The sequence below is a fragment of the Coturnix japonica genome, chromosome 34 (assembly GCF_054131305.1).
Source record: "Coturnix japonica strain WE chromosome 34, WE-NBRP24, whole genome shotgun sequence".
Classification (NCBI taxonomy): Eukaryota; Metazoa; Chordata; class Aves; order Galliformes; family Phasianidae; genus Coturnix; species Coturnix japonica.
Genome location: NC_140696.1, coordinates 1,012,938 through 1,023,547, shown reverse-complemented (window position 1 = coordinate 1,023,547; position 10,610 = coordinate 1,012,938). Strand labels below are relative to the sequence as shown.

General features: G+C 54.9%; 1 long non-coding RNA gene across 1 annotated transcript; it reads left to right on the top strand.

Moving 5' to 3' along the window:
• Window positions 1–4,206: 4,206 nt before the first annotated feature.
• LOC146755270 (uncharacterized) lies at window positions 4,207–7,599 on the top strand. Its single transcript, XR_014938232.1, has 4 exons — window positions 4,207–4,413; window positions 4,715–4,838; window positions 5,747–5,848; window positions 6,639–7,599. It is a non-coding gene; the product is annotated as an uncharacterized LOC146755270 (long non-coding RNA).
• Window positions 7,600–10,610: the final 3,011 nt, after the last annotated feature.

Sequence of the window (10,610 nt, the reverse complement as noted above, 5' to 3'; positions counted from 1 at the left end):
GGCGGGAAGTGGAAGTTGTGGGGTGCGAGGTGGCACTTGTGGGGCTGGATGTGGAAGTTGTGTGGCAGGATTTGACACTTCTGGGGCTGCAGGTGGCACTTGTGGGGTGGGTGGTAGAACTTGTGGGGGGTGAGGTGTAACTTGTGGAGCGGGAGGTGACAACTGTGGGACAGGAGGAGGCACTTGTGGGTCGGGAGGTGGCACTTTTAAGGCGGGAGGTGGCAGTTGTGGGGCGGGAGGTGGAAGTTGTGCGGCACGATTTAGCACTTGTGTGGCTGGAGGCGGCACTTGTGGGGCGGGAGGTGGCACTTGTGGGGCGGGAAATGGAACTTGTGGGGCAGCACGTGGCACTAGTTGAGCAGGAGGTGGAAATTGTGGGGCGGGAGGTGAATGATATGAGGCAGGAGGTAGCGGTTGTGGGGCAGGAGGTGGCACTTATGGGGCAGGAGATGGTATTCATTGTGCAGTAGGTGGCACTTGTGGAGTGGGAGATGGAAGTTGTGGGGCAGGAGGTGACACTTGTGGGGCGGTTGGTGGATGATGTGGGGCAGGAGTTGGCACTTGTGGGGCAGGAGTTGGAAGTTGCAGGGCAGGATTTGGCATTTGTGGGGCAGGAGGTGGCACCTGTTGGGCAAGAGGTGGCACTTGTGGGGCAGGTGCTGGCAATTGTGGGGCAGGAATTGGCACTTGTGGGGCAGGAGGTGGATGATGTGGGGCAGGAGGCTGTCTTTGTGGGGTTGGAGGTGGCACTTGAGGGGCAGGAAGTTGATGATGTGGGGCTGGAGCTGGCATTTGTGAAGCATGAGCTGGCACTTGTGAAGCAGGAATTGCCACTTGTAAGGCAGGAGGTGGAACTTGTGGGGCGGGATGTGGCACTTGCGGGATGCGAGGTGGCACTTGTGGGGCAGGAGTTGGCACTTGTGGGTCAGGTGGTGGTACTTGTGGGGCAGGATCGGGCACTTGTGGGGCAGGATGTGGAAGCTGTGGGACGGGAGGTGGAAGTTATGGGGTGGGAGGTGGAAGTTGTGGGGCAAGAATTGGCAATTGTGGGGCAAGAAGTGGCAATTGTGGGGCAGAGGGTGGCACTTGTACGGCAGGAGGTGGCACTTGTGGGACAGGACGTGGCAATTGGGAAGGACGTGGCACTTGTGGGGTGGGAGGTGGCACTTGTGGGCCAGGAGGTGGCACTTGTGGGGCAGGAGGTGGAAGTTGTGGGTCAGGAGGTGACATTTGTGGAACAGGAGGTGGATGATGTGGGGCAGGAGGCAGCAGTTTTGGGCCGGGACGTGGCACTAGTGGGGCGAGATGTTGCACTTGTTGGGCGGGAGGTGGCACTTTTGGGGCATAAGGTGAAAATTGAGGGACATGAGGTGGCACTTGTGGGGCAGGAGTTGGCACTTGTGTGGTAGGAGGTGGCAATTGTGGGGCAGGAGCTTGCAGTTGTGAGGCGGGATGTGGAAGTTGTGGGGCGGGTTGTGGCAGCTGTGGGGCTGGAGGTGTCACTTGTGCAGCGGGAAGTGGCACTTGTAAGGCAGGAAGTAGCACTTGTGGGGCAGGAGGTGGCACTTTTGGAGCGTGAGGTGGATGTTGTGGGGCAGGAGTTGGCACTTGTGGGGCGACAGTTGGCACTTGTGGGGCAGGAGGTTGCACTTGTGGGGTGGGATGTGGTACTTGTGGGGCGGGAGGTGGCACTTGTTGGGGGGGTGATGGCAATTGTGGGTCAGGAGGTGGTACTTGTGGGGCGGGCGGTGGAACTGGTGGGGCTGGAGGTGGCACTTGTGGGGTGGGAGGTGGCACTTGTGGGGCAGGAGGTGGCAATTTTGGAGCAGGACGTGGATTATGTGGGGCAGGAGGTGGCACTTTTGGGGCAGGATGTGGAAGTTGTGGGTCAGGAGGTGACATTTGTGGAACAGGAGGTGGATGATGTGGGGAAGGAGGTGGATGATGTGGAACAGTAGGTGGCACCTGTGGGGCAGGAGATGGCACTTGTGGGTCGGGAGGTGGCACTTGTGGGGCAAAATGCAACACTTGTGGGGCAGGAGTTGTAACTTGTGGGGCAGGAGGTGGAAGTTGTGGAACAGAAGGTGGCAATTGTGGGGCGGGTGGTGGCACTTGTGGGGCGGGATGTGGCACTTGTGGGGCGGAGGTGGGACTTGTAGGGCCAGAGGTTGAGGTTGTGGTTCGGGAGGTGGCACTTGTGGAGCAGGAGCCTACACTTTTGGGGCAGAATGTGGCACTTGTAAGGCAGGACGTTGAAATTGTGGAGCAGGTTGTGGCACTTGTGGGGCAGGAGGTGGAAATTGTGGGGCAGGAGGTCGCACTTGCGGGCCAGGAGTTGGAAGCTGAGTGACGGGAGGTGGCACTTGTGGGGCAGGTTGTGGAAGTAGTGGGGCGGGAGGTTGCACTTGTGAGACAGGAGGTGGCACTTGTGGGTCGGGAGGTGGCACTTGTGAGGCGGGAGATGGCACTTGTGGGGCAAACTGCAACACTTGTGGGGCAGGAGTTGTAACTTGTGGGGCAGGAGTTGTAACTTGTGGGGCAGGAGGTGGATGTTGTGGAACAGAAGGTGGCACTTGTGGGGCGGGATGTGGCACTTGTGGGGCGGGAGGTGGGACTTGTGGGGCCAGAGGTTGAGGTTGTGGTTCGGGAGGTGGCACTTGTAGAGCAGGAGCCTACACTTGTGGGGCAGAATGTGGCACTTGTAAGGCAGGACGTTGAAATTGTGGAGCAGGTTGTGGCACTTGTGGGGAAGGAGGTGGAAATTGTGGGGCAGGAGGTGGTAATGGTGGGGCAGGAGGTCGCACTTGTGGGCCAGGAGTTGAAAGTTGTGGGGCGGGAGAATGTGGAACTTGTGAGGCAGGAGGTGGAAGTTGTGGTGCGGGAGGTGGAAGTTGTAGGGCGGGAGGTGGCACTTGTGGGGCGGGAGTTGGAAGTTGAGTGACGGGAGGTGGCACTTGTGGGGCAGGTTGTGGAAGTTGTGGGGCAAGAGGTTGCACTTGTGAGACAGGAGGTGGCACTTGTGGGGCAGGAGTTTGGACCTGTGGTTTAAGAAATGGCATTTGTTTGCAGGAGGTTGTACTTGTGGGGCAGGTGGTGGTATCTGTGGGGTGGGGGTGTAACTTGTGGGGCAGGAGGTGGTGATAGAGGGACGGGAGGTGGCATTTTATGGCGGGAGGTGGCACTTGTAGGGCAGGATGTGGAAGTTGTGAAGCGGGAGGTGGCACTTGTGTGGCGGGAGGTGGAATTTGTGGGGTGGTATGCAACAGATGTGGGGCAGGAAATGGCACTTGTGGAGCAGGAGGTGGAAGTTCCGCGTCAGGATTTGGCACTTGTGGGGCGGGAGATGGCACTTGTGGGGCAGGACGTGGCACTTGTGTGTCTGGAGGTTAAACTTGTGGGGCGGGAGGTGGCACTTGTGGGGCGGGAGATGGCACTTGTGTGTCTGGAGGTTAAACTTGTGGGGTGGGAGGTGGCACTTGTGGGGAAAGAGGTGGCACTTGTGGGGCAGGAGGTGGCAAATGTGGTGCAGCAAATGGCACTTGTGGGGCAGGAGTTGGCACATGTGGGATAGGAGGTGGCACTTGTGGTGCAGGAGGTGGATGATGTGGGGCAGGAGCTGGCAATTTTGAAGCATGAGCTGGCACTTTTAGGGCTGGAATTGGCACTTGTGCCACGGGAGGTGGCACTTGTGGGGTGGGAGGTGGATGATGTGGGGCAGGAGGTGGATGTTGCGTGGCAGGATTTGGCCCTTGTGGGGCGGGAGATGGCACTTGTGGGGCAGGACGTGGCACTTGTGGAGCGGGATGGGGCACTTGTGGGGCCTGAGGTGGCACTTGTAGGGCAGGAGGTGGCATTTGTGGGGCGGGAGGTGGAAGCTGTGAGGCAGGGGGTGGCACTTGTAAGGCAGGAGGTAGAACTTGTGGGGCAGGAGTTGGCACTTGTGGGGCGCGAGTTGGCACTTGTGGGGCAGGTAGTTGCATTAGTGGGGCAGGAGTTGGCACTTGTGGGTCAGGTGGTGGCACTTGTGGGGTGGGATGTGGAAGTTGTGGGGCGTGAGGTGTCACTTGTGGGGCGGAAGTAGACACTGTTGGGGTGTGATGTGGCACTTGTGGGGCGGAAGGTGGAACGTATGGGGTGGGAGGTTGGGCTGCTGAGGCCTGGCTGGTTTTCCATTTCTTTATAAATTGGGGTGCATCCACAGCAGCACTTATCTCCTGTTTTTGTTGTTGCTGTTGTTCAAGATAATTAAAGGATGCTACGTCTGTGTTTGTTGTCATCCTGCTTTCTTTTCTCTGTCTTGCAGGTCAGCTCGTGCTAGAAGTCGATGGTATCGCTGTATGAATCAAGGGCAGTTTAGGAGCAGCTGCTGATGGAAGAAACGAAGTCCAGGCTAATAAATGGAAGTATCTTCTGGTAAGGTGTCAAAGGTGGCAGTCATCATTAAAACCAAAGGGCTGGCTCATCCGAGTGCTTGCTGACTGATGCTTGGGAGTATCTCGTTCTCCAGCTGTATGATACGAAAGCTAAATATGCTGAGCCGTTACAGCTTGTGCTGAAGTTGTGATTGTGCTCCCAGATGTTTCCTTTAGTGGTAAATCATGTTCTGGCACTGTGGTAGTCCTATCTCTGGCATGATCAGGAGCCTGGAGCACCGTGTCTGGTTGCGAGCCTTGTGTGCCTGTTTCCATGAACCTTGCTTTCTTTCTCTCTTCAGAGTAAGGGCAGGGTGCTTCCTTGCTTTTGGTGGATTCATTCAGGAGGCTGTCAGAAGTCCAATTGCAGTGTTCATAACACGGAGGGACACAATGGGAATGGACTCTCGTTACCACCATGCAAAAGTGAGTTTCTTATGAGTGATATAATTTTGATTATTACTTCTGAGCAGTTGCAGTGTGATAGAGGATGTCACGAAACTATTTATTTGGGAGCACAGGGAAGAGTCATGAGAACCGAAAATGTAGTTTCTGTTTTGGCTGTCAAAATGGTGGAGTTTTTTTGGGAGGACAGTGTCTGGTCTTCCTGTTAGCAGGCCCCCTCTGAGAAATTGGGCTTTGCTTGCTGCTTTGCTGTGCCTACCTGCCTGCTCCCTGTGCTTGCTGTGTCTGATACCAGCGGTCATGGAACATGCTCCCTGAGGCTGTGGGCCTGGCCCTGAGCTGCTGCAGCTTAAAGGCCGTTTGAGTTTAGGTTGTCCTTCCTGGAGCATCGGGTTGGACTTGATAATCCTCGTGGTTCCTTTACAACTTGGGCTATTCTGTGGTTCTGTGGTCTTGGTGGTTTGCCTGGGAAATACCAGATGGTTTTATTCCCCCAATTTTTTATGGCATTTGAACTTGTTTCAATTCTAAATGTGGGAGAGGAGTTGGATAAGGGTAGGGTAAGGGTAAGGGTAGGTTACTTTTTTCTTTTTCCTATTCTCCTAGGTATTTTCTGCCCATGTTGTGATAACTCTCTAACCAGAAATGTTCTTAATGCTCATGAAAAGGCTTTACTGGCAGCACACAATTTGACCATAGGACTGCTTGCTGGATTAATTTTTATGGATTGATTGTATGCTTTTTGAGATGGTATGTTCAGTTTATCTTTTGAAAGGCTGTCAGCTTTTGAGGTCGCTGAGGTGTCTTGCTTTATCAGTCTCTAGCAGCTTGCTGGAGCTTGAAGTAGTTGAATCATCCCATACAGAGCTGTTAAATAAAACCTTATAATCACTTTGTTTGTCACCTTACTGCCCTTCTTGTCTCCCTAGAGCCCAGCTGTCTTCCTGGGATTGCTGAGCAGCTGCCTTTCGCTGTCTCCTGCCTATCAGATCAAAAACCAGTGGTGTAAAACTGAGTTGGAATTTGGTGGCGTAAGTCCTTGAGTATTCTTTATTTCTGTAAAAGGCGCTGGATGTCTCAAGTTGGAAGTCCAGATACCTACCCAAGTGTATTACAGCAATCACAGAATTTCTATTTCAGAGACTTTTTCAAAGCCCTTCAGATGGAAAGGCAAAGGGAAGTGCAACTTTGGAGTAGTAAATGGTGCTTATTAAAATGTAAAGAGGTCTAATTGATGTAAATGGACTCCAGTCACACTGGTGTATAGCTTTCTTTATGAGGGTACTCAGGAATTCTTCTGACAATGAGTGATACAGTCCCAGCTCCAGGTGCGTGCTCAGCTTGGAAATGCATGCACATAGCTTTTGCTTGGCCAGCTGCTTTGACTGCATTGCACTACATCATCTTGTCTTGATCTCTTTGCTCCCTCCATCAAAAGTTTTGCTCGGCCTAGACTCGTTGCAGATACTGACTGTGTTATTTTGATCCACATGAGATCAATACAGAAATGAATACAGAAAATTAAGTAGGGTTGTGCAGCACGAATTTGAACGTCTATGGAGACCACCCTTTGTGGGACTCAGACTTGCAGAACTAGCTCCTTGAAGAGAGGGGCTCCCAAGGTATTAACCCATATAAACCGTTGCTCTTCAGCATCTTCCTTTGTCAGTGACATAGATGATGGCAGGTTTGCAGACGATACAAACTGAGCAGTGCAGTCAATATATTGTAGGGGAGGGAAGCCAACCAGAGGGACCGGGACAGGCTGGAGAGGTTGCGGGCGTCCCTTTATTTTCCTTTGTTGTTTCCTTCTGGTTACAGGGAGGTGTCCGTCCCTTCTGCCACTGTGAAGTTGCTGTGGGGAATGAAACCGTCTGCAATTGTGGAAGGAGGGTCACTGCATGAGGAGGGGCTGCACATTCAGACATATGGAAGTTGATGGGAGTGTTTGCCTACAGATGTGTTCTCAATTTCAGTCCCCCAAACCAATGAATTTCTGTATGAATGTGCTTTTACAGGCAAGATTCATTGACTTTAAAATGATACTGGTTTTGATGACGACGAGGGGGGCTGGGTGGTTGTACAGGGAAGACAATTGAATGCTGCCAGAGATCTGCGTTTATCAGGCAGGAAACAGTGGGCATTGGCCTCCCGTGAGCTGGGCTTGATACTGATCTACCGGGACTCTTCTGTCCTGGATATCTTCAGAGAACATTGTTCTAGCTGCTTGTAGTTGTAAGGCGTGGGAAAGGAAACAGTGGTAAAGAACTAAGAACCTGCAAGATAGTTTTGGATAGGGCGGTGGATGTAGTTTACCATGATTTCAGCAAGGCATCTGGTACTGTCTCCCAGGACATCCTTATAACAAGCTGAGCAAGCGTGGGATAGATGAGTGGACAGAGAGGTGGGTTGAGAAGTGGCTGACTGGCAGAGCACAGAGAGACGTTGTTGGCAGTGCAGAATCCAGGTGGAGACCTGTAACTAGCGGCGTCCCCCAGGGGTCAGTGCTGGGTCCGGTCTTGTTCAATATCTTCATCAACGACCTTGATGAGGAGATAGTGACCACCCTCAGCAAGTTTGTGATGACACGAAGTTGGGAGGACTGGCTGACACGCCTGAAGGCTGTGCTGCCATTCAGCAAGACCTGGACAGGCTGGAGAGCTGGGCAGTAAGAAACCGGATGAGGTTTAACAAAAGCAAGTGTAGAGTCTTGCACCTAGGGAGCAGTAATTGCATGCACCAGTACAGGCTGGGGGAAGAGCTGCTGGAGAGGAGCTCTGAAGAGAGGAACCAGGGTGTCCTGGTGGACGACAGATTGACCATGAGCCAGCAGTGTGCCCTTGTAGCCAAAAAAGCCGATGGAATACTGGGGTGTATTAAAAAGAGCATGGACAGCAGGTCAAGGTGGCACTTGTGGGGAGGAAAATGGAAGTTGTGGGGCAGGGGGTGGCACTTGTGAAGCAGGAGGTGGCACTTGTGGGGTAGGATGTGGAAGTTCTTGAGCAGGAAATGGCACTTGTGGAATAGGAGGTGGCATTTGTGGGTCAGGAGGTGGAAGTTGTGAGGTGGGAGGTAAAAGTTGGGGGAAGGAGGAGGCACGTGTGGGGCGGGAGGTGGCACGTGTGGGGCGGGAGGTGGAAGTTGTGGGGCGGGAGGTGGAAGTTGTAAGGCGGGAAATAGCACTTGTGGGGTGGGAGGCGGCACTTGTGTGGCAGGAGGTGGGACACTTGTGTGGAGGGAGGTGGCACTTGTGGGGCAGGATGTGGCACTTGAGGGGCAGGAGGTGGAAGATGTGGGGCAGGAATTGGCATTGCAGTGCGGGATGTGGAACTGGTGGGGCAGGAGATGGCACTTGTGGGGCTGGTGGTGGCACTTGTGGAGCGGGAGGTGGCACTTGTATGGCAGGAGGTGGCACTTGTGGGCCGGGAGGTGGATGATGTGGGGCAGGATGTGGCACTTGTGGGGTGGGAGCTGGTAATAGTGGGGTGGGAGGTGGCAGTTGTGGAGCAGGATGTGGAAGATGTGGGGCTGGTTGTGGCACTTGTGGGGCTGGAGGTTGAAGTTGTGGGTCGGGAGGTGGCATTTGTAAAACAGGAGGTGGCACTTGTGGGGCAGGAGGTGGCATTTGTGGGGCAGGAGGTGGCACTTGTGGGGCAGGAGGTGGCACTTTTGGGGCAGGAGGAGGAAGTTGGGCAGTTAATGACACTTGTGGGGCGGGAGGTGGATGATTTGGAGCGGGAGGTGGCAGTTGTGTGGCAAAATGTGGCACTTGTGGGGCATGAACTGGCACTTGTGGGGCATGAACTGGCAATTGTGGGGCAGAAATTGGCACTTGTGGGGCAGGAGGTGGATGATGTGGGGCAGCAGTTGGCACTTGTTGGGTGGGAGGTGGATGATGTGGGGCAGGAGGTGGCAATTGTGGAGCAGGAGGAGGATGTTGCGGGTCAGGGTTTGGCACTTGTGGGGCAAGAGGTTGAATTTGTGGGGTGGTAGGTGGCTAATGTGGGGCAGGAAATGGCACTTGTGGGGCAGGAGTTGGCACATGTGGCACAGGAGGTGGCACTTATGGGGCAGGAAAGGGCACCTGTGGGGCAGGAGTTGGAACCTGTGGGGTAAGAAATGGCACTTGTTGGGCAGGTGGTGGCACTTGTGGGGCGGGAGGTGGCACTTGTGGGGCAGGAGGTGGCACTTGTGGGGCAGGAAATGGCACCTGTGGGGCAGGAGTTTGGACCTGTTGTTTAAGAAACGGCATTTGTTTGCAGGAGGTGGCACTTGTGGGGCAGGAGTTTGGACCTGTGGTTTAAGAAATGGCATTTGTTTGCAGGAGGTGGTACTTGTGGGGCAGGTGGTGGTACCTGTGGGGTGGGGGTGTAACTTGTGGGGCAGGAGGTGGTGATAGAGGGACGGGAGGTGGCATTTTATGGCGGGAGGTGGCACTTGTAGGGCAGGATGTGGAAGTTGTGAAGCGGGAGGTGGCACTTGTGTGGCGGGAGGTGGAATTTGTGGGGTGGTATGCAACAGATGTGGGGCAGGAAATGGCACTTGTGGGGCAGGAGTTGGTAAATGTGGGACAGGAGGTGGTACTTGTGGGGCAGGAAATGGCACCTGTGGGGCAGGAGTTGGAACATGTGGGGTAAGAAATGGCACTTGTTGGGCAGGAGGTGACACTTGTGGAGCGGGAGGTGGTAAATGTTGGGCGGGAGGTGGCACTTGTTAGATGAGAGTTGGAACTTGTGGGGCAGGAGGTGGCACTTGTGGGGCGGGAGGTGGCACTTGTGGAAATGGAGATGGCACTAGTGGGGCAGGTAGTGGCACTTGTGGGGCGGGATATGGAACTTATGGGGCAGGAGGCGGAAGTTGTGGGGCTGGACATGGCACTTGTGGGGCGGGAGTTGGATGATGTGGAGCAGCAGCTGGCACTTGTGGGGAAGGAGGTGGCACTTGTTGGGCGGGAGGTGGAACTTATGGGGCGTTACGTGGAAGTTGTGGGGCACGAGGTGGCTCTTTTGAGGCAGGAAGTGGCACTTGTGGGCCAGGACATGGAAGTTGTAGGGCGGGAGTTGGCACTTCTGGGGTGGGAGGTGGTAAATGTTGGGCAGGAGGTGGCACTTGTGGGGTGGGAGGTGGCACTTGTGGGGCAGGAGGTGGAAGTTGTGGAGCGGGAGGTGGCATTTGTGGGGTGAAATGTGGCACTTGTGGGGCAGGAGGTTGCACTTGTGTGGCAGGAGGTGGCACTTGTGGGGCGGAAATTGGAACTTGTTGGGAGGGAAGAGGTACTTGTGGGGCAGGAAGTGGCTCTTGTTGGGCAGGAGCTGGCACTTGTAGGGCAGGAGGTGGCACTTGTGGGGCAGGAGGTTGCACTTGTGTGTCAGGAGGAGGAAGTTGGGCGGTCAGTGACACTTGTGGGGCAGGAGGTGGATTATTTGGGGGGGAGGTGGCAGTGGTGTGGACAAATGTGGCACTTGTGGGGCAGGAACTGGCACTTGTGGGGCAGGAGGTGGAAGTTGCAGGGCTGGATTTGGCATTTGTGGGGCAGGAGGTGGCACCTGTTGGGCAAGAGGTGGCACTTGTGGGGCAGGTGCTGGCACTTGTGGGGCAGGTGTTTGCACTTGTGGGGCAGGAGGTGGCACCTGTTGGGCAGGAGGTGGCAATTGTGGGGCAGGAATTGGCACTTGTGGGGCAGGAAGTTGATGATGTGGGGCAGGAGGTGGCACTTGTGGGGCAGGAGGTGGCACTTGTATGGCAGGAATTGAAACTTGTGGGGTGGGATGGGGTACCTGTGTGGCAGGAGGT